This window comes from Psittacula echo (genome assembly GCF_963264785.1).
Source record: "Psittacula echo genome assembly, chromosome: 4".
NCBI lineage: Eukaryota > Metazoa > Chordata > Aves > Psittaciformes > Psittacidae > Psittacula > Psittacula echo.
Genome location: NC_137738.1, coordinates 113,349,002 through 113,365,025, shown reverse-complemented (window position 1 = coordinate 113,365,025; position 16,024 = coordinate 113,349,002). Strand labels below are relative to the sequence as shown.

Here is a 16,024-nt window from a genome sequence, read left to right as displayed (position 1 = left end):
GACCTCACTTGAAGTATTGTGGACAGTTCTGGTGTCCTCAACATAAAAAGGACATGGAACTGTTGGAACAAGTCCAGAGGAGGGCCATGAGGATGATCAGGGGACTGGAGCACCTCCCGTATGAAGAGAGGCTGAGAAGGTTGGGTCTGTTCAGCCTGGAGAAGAGAAGGCTGCGTGGAGACCTCATAGCAGCCTTCCAGTATCTGAAGGGGGGCTATAGGGATGCTGGGGATGGACTCTTCATTAGGGACTGTAGTGGTAGAACAAGGGGTGATGGGTTCAAACTTAAACAGGGGAAGTTTAGATTGGATCTAAGGAAGAAATTCTTTACTGAGAGGGTGGTGAGGCACTGGAATGGGTTGTCCAGGGAGGTTGTGAATGCTCCATCCTTGGCGGTGTTCAAGGCCAGGTTGGATGAGGCCTTGGGTGGCATGGTTTAGTGTGTGGAGTCCCTGCCCATGGCAGGGGGGTTGGAATTGGATTATCTTAAGGTCCTTTCCACCCCTAACTATTCTGTGATTCTGTTTATAACTGAGATTTTGGATAATTCTTCAAGCATCTTGACATACGGTCGTAGAATGGTTTGGGTTGGAAGGGACCTTAAAGATCGTAGAATCATAGAATAGTTAGGGTTGGAAAGGACCTTAAGATCATCCAGTTCCAACCCCCCTGCCATGGGCAGGGATGCCTCACACTAAACCATGTCACCCAAGGCTGTGTCCAACCTGGCCTTGAACACCACCAGGGATGGAGTATTTGCAACGTCCCTGGGCAAACCCGTTCCAGTGCCTCACCACCCTTACAGTAAAGAATTTCTTCCTCATATCTAATCTAAACTTCTCCTGCTCAAGTTTTAAGCCATTACCCTTTGTCCTGTCACTGCTGTCCCTTATGAATAGTCCATCTCCATCATCCCTGTGGCCCCCCTTCAGGTACTGGAAGGCTGGTATGAGGTCACCTAGTTCCAACCTGCTGCCATGGGCAGAGAGACCTTCCACTAGACCAGGTTGCTCAAAGCCTCATCCAGCCAGGCCTTGAGCACTTCCAGGGATGGGACATCTGTTTATAAGCTACTAAGTCTGGGTTGGAATTCTGATTTAATCTTTTGAGTACCCTTTTATTAGCTTGTAGCTGAAGTGCTAGATGGCTCTCTTTGATACTGCATGTTAAATATTTGCATTCTTTACATAAACATGATACAAGTCAGTTTCTGCCCTGAACAACTTGACTGTCTTTTTAATTGCTTTTGAATACTATTTCAGATGACCAGCTCATGGATGGACATCACCTCCATGTTATGATTTAAAAAAACAAGTCAGTGTTTTCTCCATGACACAGGTCATATAAAGAAAACTGTTTCAAAAGTTTGGAATATTCCATTGCAGTGAAAACCTTAATTGAAAGCAGTGTGGTATTTTTCTATGTGACTTAAAATGGAAGCTGGTAATACCTGGAAAACCTGTTTAATGTTTTGTAAAATTCTTGATAGTTTAATTGCAATGATTTTGATCCCTTTCTATTGGATCACAGTGTTGGTAGGGCCTGTTTTCAAACTGTGTGACTCATCTTTATTCTTTACTGAATTCTTCTTGCGTCCCTGAGTGGCATAAACTAAACCAGAGCTTGTTAAAATGTCTCAATTTAATTGCTGACAGCTGTAGGTTCTGATGAAGTTATTTTCCTTTTGAAAAGGGAGGGGTAAAAAAAAAAAAAAAGACCAAACCCTAAGTACTAAGATCACTGTTAACTATTAGAGATGGTTAATAATACTGGAATACAATCTGTTTTGCACATTCTGTATCTATGCAACAATTCCCTTTCAGCATCGTCTGCTTCTTCCTTTGATTTGCACATTTTGCCCAGTTCTGCATCTTTGCCTCTTTAATTGTTTTCTATTCTTGTCAGTTCTTGAAATCAAAGGACTTTTTCTGTTTTCAGATACATGTCCTTCACGCAGTTCTTTTCAGTGTTCTCCAGCCTCTTTTGTGATAGATCCTGAATGACAATTTTATTAATTGTTGTTTTCCATTTGTGATTTTTTTTCACTGTACTATTTCCATTTTCTCTCCTCTTGTTGGGCAGCTGTAAAACACTTACGTCTCTTCTTCCAAACTCAGATGGCCCTTTCTAGCACTAAGTGGTATTAAATTCTCCATGATTTTTTTTAACTGGGTGGGAAGGCTGATGACAGTGTCTATTTATGCAACCTGTTTCTCTGCTCTTAGACCATTTGATCAAGTAGCCTGCTGATCTGTGTGACTGTCCTGAATCTGTTTTAAGTCCCTGTGGTTGCAGCCTGTGTGAATTGATTATATTCTCTGAATTGGCACTTAAACTTTCCCGATCAAGGAAGTTGGACTCTTTTATCTCTTAGTAGACTGTTGTATGCAGTACAGCTGCATCAACTTTCTTTTTCCTCCACACCTTCTTAGATCCATTTAAAAAATACATGTGCAAGTCTTGCCAAAGCCTTAACCTTTGCAGTTAACTCATTACTGAATACACTGTTAAAATCTAAAATTCAGGATAATTGGTTGGTAGAGAAAGATGCCCTGATCACATTGGCTTGAGTATTTCCGACCTCTTTCTACGAATAGGGAATTGTATTCCACTATAGTGTAGTCTTTTGCACTAAGTAGTATGATTCAGTTATATGATGCAGTATAATGTTAGCTTTGTTTCTAGAATGTCTTTATTTTCTTTCTCCTCCACAAATACCACTTGTAGTGGAACAATGAATCTATGTCTAAATCTCCTGAAAAACTGAAGCCTTCTAAACTTACTAAGTGATGCTGATCTCCCTTTTTTTTTTGCTTGTACAAGTTTACAAGCTGCTTGTGTTGAGAGGCCTTTATCAGGTACATTGTGAACAAATACATTAATTGGTCTGTTTGTCAGTTGCTGTCTAGGGATAACATGCTCCCATTTCGTTTCCAGCTAGGTTCTCATCTTTCATACTTGCCTCAGCCTCATACACATGTGAGATATATCTGATCAGTCACAAAGCAGGCCTGTAGCCATTTCTTGCAGAAGCTAGGGAGGAGATTTGTTTTCTCTACTTGGGATTCTGTGACTATTGCTACTTTCTGACTTTTGGAAAACCCTCTTCAATGAGACGTGTTATTCCAGTACCTAAAGGGGGCCTACAAGAATGCTGGAGAGGCCCTTTTTACAAGGGTGTGTAGTGACAGGACAGGGGGGAATGGCTTTAAACTGAAAGAGAGAAGGTTTAGGTTAGATACTAGGAAGAAATTCTTTACTGTGAGAGTAGTGAGTTACTGAAGTAGGTTGCTTAGAGAAGTTGTGGCTGCCCTATCCCTGGAAGTGTTCTAACCTGGGCAGGGCGTCTAGTGGGAGATGTCCCTGCTCAGTGCAGGGGAATTGGAACTACATAATCTCTAAGGTCCCTCCCAGCCCAAACCAGGCTATGATTCTGTGGTGCTCCTTTTCTAATGCTCTTCAGCAATGCTATGAGCAGTAGATTCTATTAGAATAGAATAGAATAATAGAAGTTATCTATTCTGCCTGTAGAATTAGGGCTTTCAGTGTTATATATGATCGTCTTGGTACAAACAAAATCAGGAATTTCAGAAACTTCTGGAGACAGAGTCACCCTTAGTTTTACTCTCTTTTTTCTGTATTTGAAGTGTCACAAACCATTTTGTTAATAGATAGGGGGTTTGATTCTATAGATGTTGTTAATGCTTGCCTCTAGCTTTTGAAAATTGCCCCCTGAACAAGTTTAAATCTGCAAGCATGGTAACAAGTACTGAACCTTTAAATGACAGTAATTTTCACAACATACTAAAGCATGTTTACAAACCGTTGCAGAGAAAAGGAAGCCTGCCTTTCACACCCCTCATGAATCCAGTGGCAAGAGTGCCTGACTGGATCTGTTACAGAGAATGCAGCTTATTTTTTGACCATTTCTGTTAATTCTGGGGGGAGGTATTGAACTACCCATTAACTTGACTGAGGTTTTTACTGGGATTGTTCTAGAGAGCTGTTAGCTGAAGCTCCCTACTTCTTTTTGGTTTTACAGTACCTGGAAGCTGAGAATTAAGTTGGTGTAATCGAAAGCAGCTGTATGGGAGCATATCTATATATAGTAAATTATATTTCAATATGGCATTAGGTGAAGTTAATATCTTCTTGTAAAATAACTGTTCCGTTCCTATTTCTATGTAGGGCAACCAGTTATTAATTCTCAGTTCTGCTGGACTACTGTTCTATTGCTTTGTGTTGGGGTGGAAGTTTTGAACATGGTCTGTTTTCCTGGGGCAGAAACTGTTTTATCTCCGAATTGTTGTGGAGAAAGGGAGAAGCTGAAAGCGCTTTAATTACCCACTAAATATTTTAATTGTGGAACAGGTGGTTTGACTCTTTTGGGTAGTTCTGTCTTTATTTCAGAGATTGTAAGATCCTAGATAATATCTTCAGTATGATCTGGTGTAACTACTGGTGAAAACTGTGACTTGGTTCACGGTCCTTCCAGGTTCTCAGGAATGCTTGTTATACTTTGGCTTCATGTTTTGAGCAAAGCTTTGTTTTCTTTGTTCTGTGTTACTTTATTTTTCCAAATCTGGAGCTGTTCTTTCACATGAGCATGACACAATTTACTGCTTGCAGTTGCTATGTTCACGTTTGGCGATAAAGGGAAAAATGATTACATCTGAGATGATCATAAGTGGCCAATGCCCAGTTTATATCTATCAGTATCTTGAAGAACAAGATCAATGTGATATGGTTTTTGTTTCCCTTTAATATCCCATTAAGTGTAAGTTGATGTAATTTCTTTGTTATGAAGATGTTGACCCTTAGCTCTGATAATCCCATGGCACCTTAGTCACTGGGTATAATCAGTCACGTTGTGCTTTCTCCCATACTGTTTGTTATAAGCTTTTGCATTATATTCTTGCAAACAAAACTGCTGCCTTTGAAATGCTCTCTAGAACTCTTGCAATTCCGCTTTCATTATTCATAAGGATTTATGGTTGGGATTTTTTTATATATATAATTTTTCATTGATATGTCTGTTGCCTTGTAATCTTCTTTGTATCTTCCAACTTGTGTTGTACTTGGATTTCAGATTTTTTGGTTAGACAGCATAGTTTTGTTTTCATTTTCACTAGTGTGGTCTTTGTGTCATGGGGTGGATTGATTGGGAAACTTCATTGTAATTATCTTTAAAGTTGAGAAAGAAGGCTGCTGTGGTCTTTGCTTTAGCTAAGGGAATTGAATAAACTTCAGTGAAGAGTCTTCTGTAGTAAACCTAGGAAGAGGTTTTGAAGGTGAAACCAATATGTCAACATAAGTGGAACAAGTAAATTAGCATCTTGCAAACTTTTTCGTAATTCCTCCGTAAGAAGTGGAGGACCAACTTGTCATGTGAGCTCTTGATTGCGTCAGAGCGTATTCTGATTTAGTGATGGCAGAACTTTATTGTTCCCCTACTAAAGGTTGAGTTGCTCCAGAATCTTTCTGGGAAACTCCTTTCCTTGGCTTTTTGGAGAGTTCATTATTCATTTATACACTTAAAATTACAGGCTTCTGAGAATTTTCAAGAGTGATGCAAGCTTTAGAAATGCCAGCTCTGTAGTGATTGCATAAGTAGATTGAGTTGTTGCCTCTAAAGAGCAGTAGCTGGGAACTGCCAAAAGTGAAATTGTCTAATACCACAGAGGGAATCGCATGTTAGCCCATAAAGTTAACGCTTTTGTTCCTGTGACTGTTTTTCTCTCAAGCTGTATTTACAAATTGCAGTGCTTATGCAAGGTTTTGCTGTGAGAGTTCTGAGCTGTTTCATCATGAGAGCTTATGACTTCTTGTACATAAGAGGTTTTGCTTTTCTCCTCCATATAACAAACTTTGTTAGTTTTCTATAAATGTGGCAGTCTTTTTTTCTGCCTCACCTTGTTTTAAAAACTGCAGTATGTTTGGTTTTAGTACTGTTAATTATTTACTTGACATACTGCAAACTGAGGGAGATCATAGAAGAGAACTTTATTATTCACACATTAGAGATGCAACAATCAAATTATGGAAAGTTCAAAGCAGTTCAATTGTCCTTTAGATTTTTTCGGTGTGTACATCAAACTTGTGGAAGATGATTTGTGCACACAGACTCATATCTAGTGAATGATATTACCATTATATGGTCTGATTTGATGACTTCTCCTCCAAATTCAGGACAAGGACTTTGGAGTAAAACTGCTTTCCATCTTTGATCCTGCTTTCATCTTACACAGATTTACAAACTTCTTTGGTGTTTCTACTTGGTCCTTATGTCTCATTCTGTTTTGGGAGGCAATTTTTCTTGGAGGCACCATTTATCTGCAGCTGAGTAAATAATGTTGTATGTCTGTATGTGTAGATACATGATTAAAACAAGTACTTCAGTGTACCTTCAAGATCATGTAAGTTTAGATTTTTGCTAGAAGCTCAGCAATTGTAATTTGAGTTCAGATAGGAAATGCTATGGCATTTATGTATATGAATAGAAATCATCCCTGCTATAACTGAACACTTTATGGATTGCTTTTCAGTCCTGAACACTTCAAATTGAAAACATGAAAATTTAAAAAGACTTTTTATTGCACTTCAATAGATGCACTTTTTATTTCTATGTTTCTTTTAATATTAATAAAGCCAAAGTTGTATTAAAGGCTGAATCCTCTTACAGTTACACTTTTGATTCCTTTAGTTTTCCTACTTAGTAGAAGCTTTGGCAACAGTAGCTATCTCTCATTCCAGGTTTGCTTCTTGGTTTAGGGCTTCCCTGTGATATCCTAGAATAGCTACTGTGATGGCCTTAAGCCATTAATATCTCATATTGGAGGAGACCTGTGGACAGTGGAGGATTTAAATAAAGCATAGCAGAAGTGACTGGCCAACTGCCAGCTAGAGGACAAGTGGCTTCCCTTAAAATGACTGACAGAGCTTGAGCAGGCTGGATTAGATGGTGACTAAGGAGTAAACTGCAGACTTTCCCTAAGGCTTTGTATAGTCTTTCTTGCTTCCTGCATCCTGAGAGGGGATGTGGTAGAACCTGATATACACCCAAAAGGGAAGCATATTCTACAGAATTGTCACTTCTTTTGTTATGAACAAATTGAATAAATGTATCAAAAATAAGGGTTTTGTGGTAAGACTTTTTCCTTTTTTTTTTACACGTGGCAAAGGGAATTATAGCACTTCACATACTTGCAAAGAACAACAGTGCCAGAATGCTGTAACAGCTTTAACCTGACTTGATCTCTACTGTAATCCCAAATCCAGCAATCCCCTTTGCCTTGGTTCATTATCTCTGATGTCTGCAATGTAAATGCCATGTTGAAGAATTAGGTATTGATCTTTTTTGAGTTACTTCAGTACTGAAGGTCACAGAGTGTTTTCTTGAGAGGCAACATTAACAAATTTAGGCTGCTTTGGGGGTAGCACATTTCAAATTTGAAATCTTCTTCCAAAGGTAAGTTAAAGTAAGCTGTGGGGGATTTTGATTTTTTTAGCAGTGCCCTTTTTTGACTGTGGAATACTTGTAGGTTTCCTTGATGTTTGCGGTTGATTAGCATTGAGGTGAGGAACTGAGTTAGAATATTCACAGCAGCTGTAAGACCTGTCCCTTGCACCTTTGTAGTTTCACCTTTAAGATCACACATAAAACATGAACACTGACGCAAGTTCAATGGTTTATCAGAATTCTAGTAAACCTTCTAAGAAGTGTTAACTGAAAGTGTTGGACCAAAAGTTATCATAGCTTCAAGGCTTGATGATTACACTCATCAGCAGGTACAGGGGAGAGAACAGTTTATGCTACAGTCACAAAACGGATGCTGTAACCAAAGAGAAAGGTGGAATAGAGAGTATGTTGGCAGGCTTGTGTCACTAGGCTTAAACAGCTAGCTGGAATTGTAACAGAGGTGCTGAGAAGTTACGGATGTATCATGCTAGGTAATTGTATCCTCTTGAAAATTGTGGCTGCCAGAAAATGCCTTTATCTCCTCAAAGGAAACTATAAATTGGTTGGACAACAGTGTGTTAACTAAATTTAACAATTTTTTTTTTTTTAATCCTAAATGAAACCTGTTAATTGTCTCTATCTGCATCTTTTGGTGTGGGTTTTTTTGGGGTTTTTTGTTTTGTTTTTTTTTTTTTTTTTTAATAGAAAATATTATTAGACCTTCTAAAGCATTTGACATTTCTGTAACTACATTACCTGGGCCTTTAAAACATGCTTCTCAGTTTTTTCAACTCTTGTAGAATCAACATTTGAATAATGTTTGTGTATGTGAATAGAAGGTAGAGGAAAACATATTAGCAATCTCTTGGTAAATTTAGAGTTGTAAAATAACATACATCTTTACATAAGGGTGCAAGAATTAGATGTTAGCAGTTTCCAGTTTTTCTCTGTGTGTTGGACAGGTTTGGCTTAGTGTCTTCAGCTTCAGAAGCTTCAAGTATTGTGTTATAGCTGAGTCAGAGAAATTAAGAGTCATTAGAGAAATTCCTAAATAAATTGAACTCTTGCACTAGAATAACTAGCCTTCCTGCAAGGTTGGTTTTTTTTTTTTTCCCCCTCACAGTTTATGGGTTTTCCCAATAACCAACAGTCATAGTTGGCAGAGCAATTGTGTCCCCAAAGTACTTGGAATAACTTTAAAAGCAAGTTCAGGTGTGGTTTGTGTGGTGGTTTTGTTTGTTTTATGTGTATATATATATATATATGTATATATATATATATATGTATATATATCCAGATACATATATATCCAGTCCTTATCTCTGTATACGCCGGGAACTCTTAACAGGTCATAGGAAGCACTAACTAAATACCAAGACTTAAGGTCAATACAGAAATTTCATAGTTCTTCAGATGGATCTTGTGTTCAGAGGTGCAGGAGGAAGTAGCTATAATCTGTTGCTTTAATATTCACCTGTTTTCTGATTGAGTAAAGAATTAAAGAAACATAATGGATATTCTTCTGTAAAAATACTGTAATTTTTTCGGTAAGGCACCATTGCAAGATGTCTTTGGTGAAGACCATGTTCTGTTTCTTCCATGACCCATGCCATTCTGTAAATTCAGTACATGAAGCCATTAATGTTCAGTTAATAATCAAAATTACTGATTTTAATTGGAAGCTTTACTCAGTAACGAGCAGGAGAGCACAACTGTGAATGAGCTAGATGAATGCCAGAGTCCTTTACAAGTCACATTTGTGGTCTGTGCTACTTACATGGTACCGTTACTGTAGCTTCTATGTTTTTTCTTCCTTGCCTTTTCCCATGTAATCCCTTGCTTTTCTGGATAACCTGCAAAAATTCCTTGCTTGCTTGTCACCTGTTTAATTCCCTCTATTGAATATGTGGACTACTGAATATTCATTCCAAAGGATAACAAGGTGCCCAGATTTGACACTCCAAATGCCAGAAGTGTAATGAGATGGTTTCCAACTTTCAGATACTATGTTGGACTTGTGGACAGACAAGATGATAGCTGTCAAATATGCAATGGGACTCTTGCACAGATGTGGTTACAAGAAGGAGTGGGGCATAAGCAGAGCTGAAGCTGTCAAAATTGTAATTGTTGAAGGTTCAATAAACTCATGTCTTGGTTGGATTTGGCTTGCAAGTCTTGCGCCTTAAACTGCTCTCCTACTATCTCAGCTTCAAGATTAGAGGGACAAGGAACTAGGCTGCCCCTCGGAAGAGGGAATGGGTTTGTTGATGGCCTGGGAAGGTAACGTAAGATTGGGAAATACAGTACAGCATATTGCTAGAAGATACTTAATTTTGGAACTTACTGAATGTGAGGTGGGTATCAGGCATTTTTATGTATTTCTTTAGTTCCTTTTGTGGGCCATGTTCATAGAACCTAGCCTGACAATATGGAGTCAGCGGTGAAACTGTCACTGCTCTGAAGTTACTTGAACTTCTACGTGCCTTCTAATTTAATACTCTTGAATTTTTTGGCTTTACTTAATTCTTTTGCATCACAATATCTGAATCAACATTAGTACGATTATAAGAACCTCAGAGGTAGACTTATTCTCTTAATATTTGATAGAAGCATTGTGCCTAAGAGAGCTGCTAATTCTGAGGAGATAATTTGTGGGAGTTGCACTCTATGATTGGAATACTCTTATGCAAAGTGAGCACTTAGTAGTTGCTTTGCAGAAAATAATAAGGCACCAAGCTTGTGGTGGGTTTTTGGTTTTGGGGTGTTTTTTGTTTTTTGTTGGGTTTGGTTTGTTTGTTTTTTTTTTTTTTTTTTTTTTTTTTTTTGGTTGTATTTTTTTTTGTAAATGTTAAATTCTGGGTTTTGGCTGTTAGTCTGCACTATTACCAGTTCTTATTTTAAGTCCAGTCTTAGTTTTGGGTAACTGTGTTGTGATATCCCAGTTGTAAGTAGATTTTTTTTTTTTTTCCAGTGACTGCAATGAAAAGCCTAAAAGGTGACTTAGTTACTCTGAGTCAAACACAAATGCCAAATTCGCGGACTGATACTATCTATAACATCTCCTTTACAAGTTTAATTCTGTAGTGTACAAATGAGGTATTCCTGTTAAGTATACTGGAAGATAACTGGTAACATGTTCTCCTTGATTCACATACTCTTGGGCTAGGACACAGCTTCTCTGTATTGAGTAATTTGTTTGAAGGTGTTACAGTGGTGGTGGTGTTGGTTTGGTTTGCCTTTTTTTCCCACCACGCTGTTTCTGAATTAGAGGTAGCTACTGTTGCCAAAGCTTCTACTAAGCAGGAAAACTAAAGGAATCAAAAGTGTAACTTAATGAAGGTGTTTTTCTTGCTCCTTTTTTCCACTCAGACTTTGTTCTTGTTTGTCTTGTTTTAAGCCATGTTTCGTGTGGTGCCTACAGAAACTGTGGGCACATCTTTCATCTGTGCACTGGTAAACTCCTTTTTAGGCTTTAATTGCTCCAGTAAGTCACATATGAAATGTACAAATTACAGTAGGTGAGATCTTGCATGTTTCTGTGACCAACATCTGATTCAGAAACTGAAATATTAAAGTGGCTTAAAGCTTCCTAGGCTTCGTCTGATATTAATTTAATACATATTTAAAGCACTGTGGATGTGCCTGTAGTGTGTTCTATTAATGCAAAAGTTTTTAGATCCTTGATAACAAATACCATCCTTTTTATTTTGCCAACTTGTCTGGTGTTTAAAGAACATGGTGCTGACTCATGACAGCCAAAGCTTTAGTAACAGCAGTCACTTAATAAAACCAACAAACCAAACCCAAGCTTCTCTTCACCAAGCTGGCAGTTCTTCATTGTTAAAACTGTATGAAAATGGCAAAATATGGAAAATGAACTCAAAGGATGACGATGAGGAGGAAGAATTCTCTGCAACAGGTAATTGCCATAAGTCCTTGTTATGGAGGAGAATGCGAAAAAATAGAGAAGCATTTTTGTCTGTGGAAGAGGAAGAAAGGTCTTTTGAGTAGGCTCTTTTTAAATGCTGACTGCCACCTTCTGCTATCTTTTTTCTTACCGCTCCCATTCCTTTCTAGTTGTAGTAGTGGATGATGCAAAACACTGTTTTGTCTAACTTGAGAACTGAAGTTGATTATCTTGATGATCCCTAGTTCTTCGCCCCAGCTGACATGGTTTGGTTAACTGTTTCACTTGCACACTGTAATTTCTTTCTTGTTATAAAAAAGATAATTAATAGTGTAGAAGATTCAGGAGCAAATATAGGAAGCACAACATATAATGTCTTGACAACACCCCATGAGGTGTGCATGCACAAAAACATGAATGCAGAAACATCAGTAATCATAGAATGATTCAGGTTGGAAGGGACCTTAAAGCTCATCCAGTTCCAACCCTCTGCCATGGGCAGGGACATCTTCCACGAGACCAGGTTGCTCAAGCCCCATCCAACCTGGCCTTGAACTTTGACAGGGATGGGGCAGCCACGGCTTCTCTGAGCAACCAGTGCCAGTATCTCACTGCCCTCATAGTGAAGACTTCCTTTCTAACATCTAATCTAAATCTACCCTCTATTAGCTTAAAGCCATTTTGTTTCCATGGGGAGCTTTGGTGCATAGGTCTAACAGCCGTGGGTGTAACAGTCAACTGCACTGTCAGGGCGGTTTGCATGTTTAAGACCATTTACAACAAGGATGAGCTTATTATGCTTTTTTTTTGTATATTGCTTCACAAATAGTAAATCTCTGACAACTACTGCTGTACATGTACTAAACAGATCTTAGGAGACCATTCTTGCCACTTGTCCCATTAATTCGTTGTCTTGCTATAGAAACAAAAGCTTTGAAACAGTCTAACTTTTAAATTGTTCCAGGAGTTCATTTGTATTTGTAGTCCCTCACACACCACCTTTTGAGGACTGCATTTGAGATGAATCCTAAGCTGACGTTGTGGCTTGCTGGCCTTTAAACACAGTTTGTTTTTAGAGAAGCAGAAAACGAATTAAAGACTGATACTGTAATTTAAGTCTCAGCTATTTACAAAAAGCTGTAGATCATGCAGAAAGGTAGCATGCAGTCAAACTGATCTAGGAGGTGTATTCTACTAATGTGTGCTGAAGAACTGTTTTGCAGTCTGATGTCTTACTGTGTACGAGCTGTTCTGTAAAACACTTTCAGCTAAGAATTTAGATTCTGTTCCTAATTTTACTAATTGTGGATTTCCTTTTTTGTTTTCGATCCACAGCTTTTCATGTCTTTCACTAAGAGTAAACTTGTCAAGATAATTGCACTTAACTATCCTAACTTGGAGGAGCATGTACAAAACTGATTTTAAGAGATTAGTATTTGAAGTAACCACCAAAGAAAGTTAGATCAAGAAAAACATTTTTATGGGTAATTTACAGAAGAAATACTGACTTGAGTCCAGTAAGAGGTTATCCTTACTGGCTTATCCAATCCTATCAGTAAAAAGGCACAGCTGCTGAAAGGAGAAAAAGAGGATAATTGGAGAAGAAAATTGAAAAGAACACTTTTTCTTAAAGGAACAAACTACGTGTTATAAAAATTTCTGAAATACTTTAGTGACATGTTTTAACTTCTCTCTAGTAAACTGGTACTTCTGCAGTCTTCAGTGTTTGGTCAGCATTCTATTGGTAGACTCTGGACTGTTCCTTCATCTGTAATTGTTTCTGTGGATGCATAGTGATTTTGCTGATGTTTAACCAGGAATAACTTGAAGGGATCTAGCAGCATTCAAGAAAACGTCAAGACTATTCTAAAATAATAAGGCTATTCAAAGTATTTGTAGTATTCCAGCCACTTGTTCTAATTGTGTAACTCAAGAGAAGCTACTGCCACGCCAGCAGTGTGATAGTACTGTTGTCCAGATGCAGCTGAGGAAAACATGGTTTATACTAGGCTTAGGTGCCAAGTAAATCTGCTGTTGAGTGTTGATGCTGTAAAAGCTATGTTTCTTCAACAAACCATGTGTCAGGCATTTCTAAATGTGCTAATATAGTGTATACGAAAAGATATTCTTTATGGTGAGGTGTTCTAAATATAGATCTGGCAGGAAATAACGTTAATAATCATTTTTTAAAGTTGGCAATCTTGAGTTGTATCAGAACCTTGTTACTCTACAGTCATTTGTATAAATTGACTTCTCTGCATCAGAGGTGAAATGACGTGCTGTTTGGAGATTTTACAGTGACTTTTGTCTGTATAAATCAATAAATTTTAAAACTAGAAATAAATACATCTGTGAAGTGTTATTTTGCTGAACTACTACTTACCTGTTCTTAAACAGCAAGAAAATACTTGACCTATTTAGCACTTGTGTTTCAGGGCTTATATTGTATTTGTATGTCATACAGCGTGTACACGTACTGATTGTACTTGGGAACAAACAAGTTACATTTTTGTATTGCTGTTCAGAACGTGATGAAAAATGCCTGCCCCCCAGACCCAAATCATTAATCTTCATCTTTGAGGATCAGGTCTTTGGTATAGAGGAACACCTTTGTGTTTGTCCAGGTCACAGCTGTGCAAACAGGAATCTTGGCATGAGTAGCTTCGACATTCATTTATACAAAAGGAAAAAAAAAAAAAAAGGATTAAAATATCTTTAAAACTTAGACTTTTGGATTCTCCTGTGAAGATGAACACTTGGCACATCACAGCAGGTAACTACTTTTTAAAATACCTTATTTGAATACTATGTAACAAATACTGACTAATTGTGTGGGGTTTATATTTTCACTTACTAGATTTCTCTGTGTTTTTGTAGATATCCAAGTTCCAGTCCTGGATAGGTAAGTATTCTTAACACTTTTTAGCAGTAATTTATACTGAAAAATTAAGCTGAGGTTTATTCACTTTTTTCTTTGTTCTCCATGTATTTTTGATACTTCCTTTAGATAGTTTGATTATGGCATCTAGATGCATAGTAAGACTTCTTACAAACATTACATTTAGTTTGTGAAGAGAAAAAAGTTATTTCTGTGTTTTAATTTTTCATGCTTAGTTTTCAGAAGCATTTTATGCTTCTAGGCAGATTGCTTCTAGCAGCTTTTACTTGAAATTAACTGTCTGCCGACACTTGAACAAGGATGCAAGTGCCCTGAACAGTCTTCTAATGTAGTAACGATTGTATATTTGTGTGTGCATGTGCATAAGTGCACTGGTTTTAATTCAACTTTCTCCTTTAATTTGCAGCTTTCCAGTCTGATGTTTTTCTTGCCTCTTCATGACCTCGTGTCTTGAGCAGCCTAACTGGATCCCCTGGTTCCTGTTTCTTCTTATTTCAAAATTCTGCTTTCCCCCGTTTTATACCCCCTACCGTTTTATATTCATATACATACACTAGGCTTTTACTACCTGTTTTGGTCTTCACTGGTTTTTCTAAGACTTCGGGTTCCATCCAATATTTTCCACATGGTACTGTTGTCCTGGATTCCGTGCCACAGTGGAATAAGTTTCTCTTGTAAATATCTCAGTTATGCTTTGGAGATTTCAGGAACCTGATGGTCCTCCTCTGCGTTTTTATTCTGCTGCTTTGTCTTGCTGTAAGTAGACACTGGAGAAGTGAAGGCTGTATCTTCTGCTCCACTTACAAAGCACATGTATTAACTTTTTTAAAGAAGCAAGAGTGCTTGTGGATTGTGGGGAATAAGTGAAGTGAATGTGTTCTGGAGGTAAAAAAAGCAAACAGTCCCCTCATCAACACATCTCTTGGGCATGTTTAGATTCGTGAGATGTTCTGCTGCTTCCTGTCCTTATTAGGAAATGCAAATGCATGCTTCCAGGCTAAATGTAGTTCCTCTTTTTTTTTTTTTCTTTTTTTTTTTTTTTTCAGTTCCCCCCTTCTGTCAAGTAATATCTGTATTTTTGTTCAATTTTGTATAATTTTTGAGAAGTCTTCCTGTGCAAGTGCTCACCTATGGAATCCCTTGTGCTCCACACTGCGAGAGAATCACTGCTGGATAGAATGTGTCTTAGAATCATCTTAAATATGTTTTGCTTTCTTGTATAAAACACTCCCTTAAAAATAATCTTTTGAAGATGTTTGGTTATGGATCACTTCAGTTACCTGTTCACTTCTTTGCTGGCTGATTATGAAAAAAACATTAAGCGTGTGTGTACTGTGTTCTTCTCTGGTTCAAAGGGAGGCATTTGGGGAAAAATACCACCTTTTAATTTTAGTGTCTTTTGGCGTTTGTGTTGCAGCAGTTGCAGATTTCAGGATGTGTGAATTCAAAGTGATTGTACCCTCAAATTTTGAATTTTTCTTGCTATGACTGTGTTGTAGTGCAGCAAGGATTTAAAATCTTAGTTTAGCTTCCCATTCAGCTATGAAACAGGAACATACTAACATAGTGCATTGCAAAAATATTTAACTGTAAAGCTGTTATGTCTGAATTTCTGTTCATGTAAACTGCTTTTTTACATCATTATTCCTTTGTGAATCCTTTTTGGAGGGAATGGGCAGGTGGCTGAGAGGAGAAAATATGCTAGTTTTCTTATCCTTACAGAGTAACGTTTGTCATCATGATTCATAAGGACGTGACT

At 37.8% G+C, this 16,024-nt stretch overlaps 1 protein-coding gene across 3 annotated transcripts in view; it reads left to right on the top strand.

The window, feature by feature from the left end:
- Nucleotides 1–16,024, top strand: part of PPP3R1 (protein phosphatase 3 regulatory subunit B, alpha) — a 45,101-nt gene that overhangs the window by 9,739 nt on the left and 19,338 nt on the right. Inside the window, exons 1-2 of one of the 3 annotated variants that reach the window (XM_080615743.1) lie at nucleotides 14,048–14,139; nucleotides 14,244–14,268. The exons of 1 other annotated variant lie outside the window; for it this stretch is intronic. The gene's annotated coding sequence lies outside the window, so the exon portion shown is untranslated. Of the gene's footprint in view, nucleotides 1–14,047; nucleotides 14,140–14,243; nucleotides 14,269–16,024 lie in introns of those variants that run through there. One more of the 3 variants, XM_080615742.1, reaches the window with a different exon arrangement.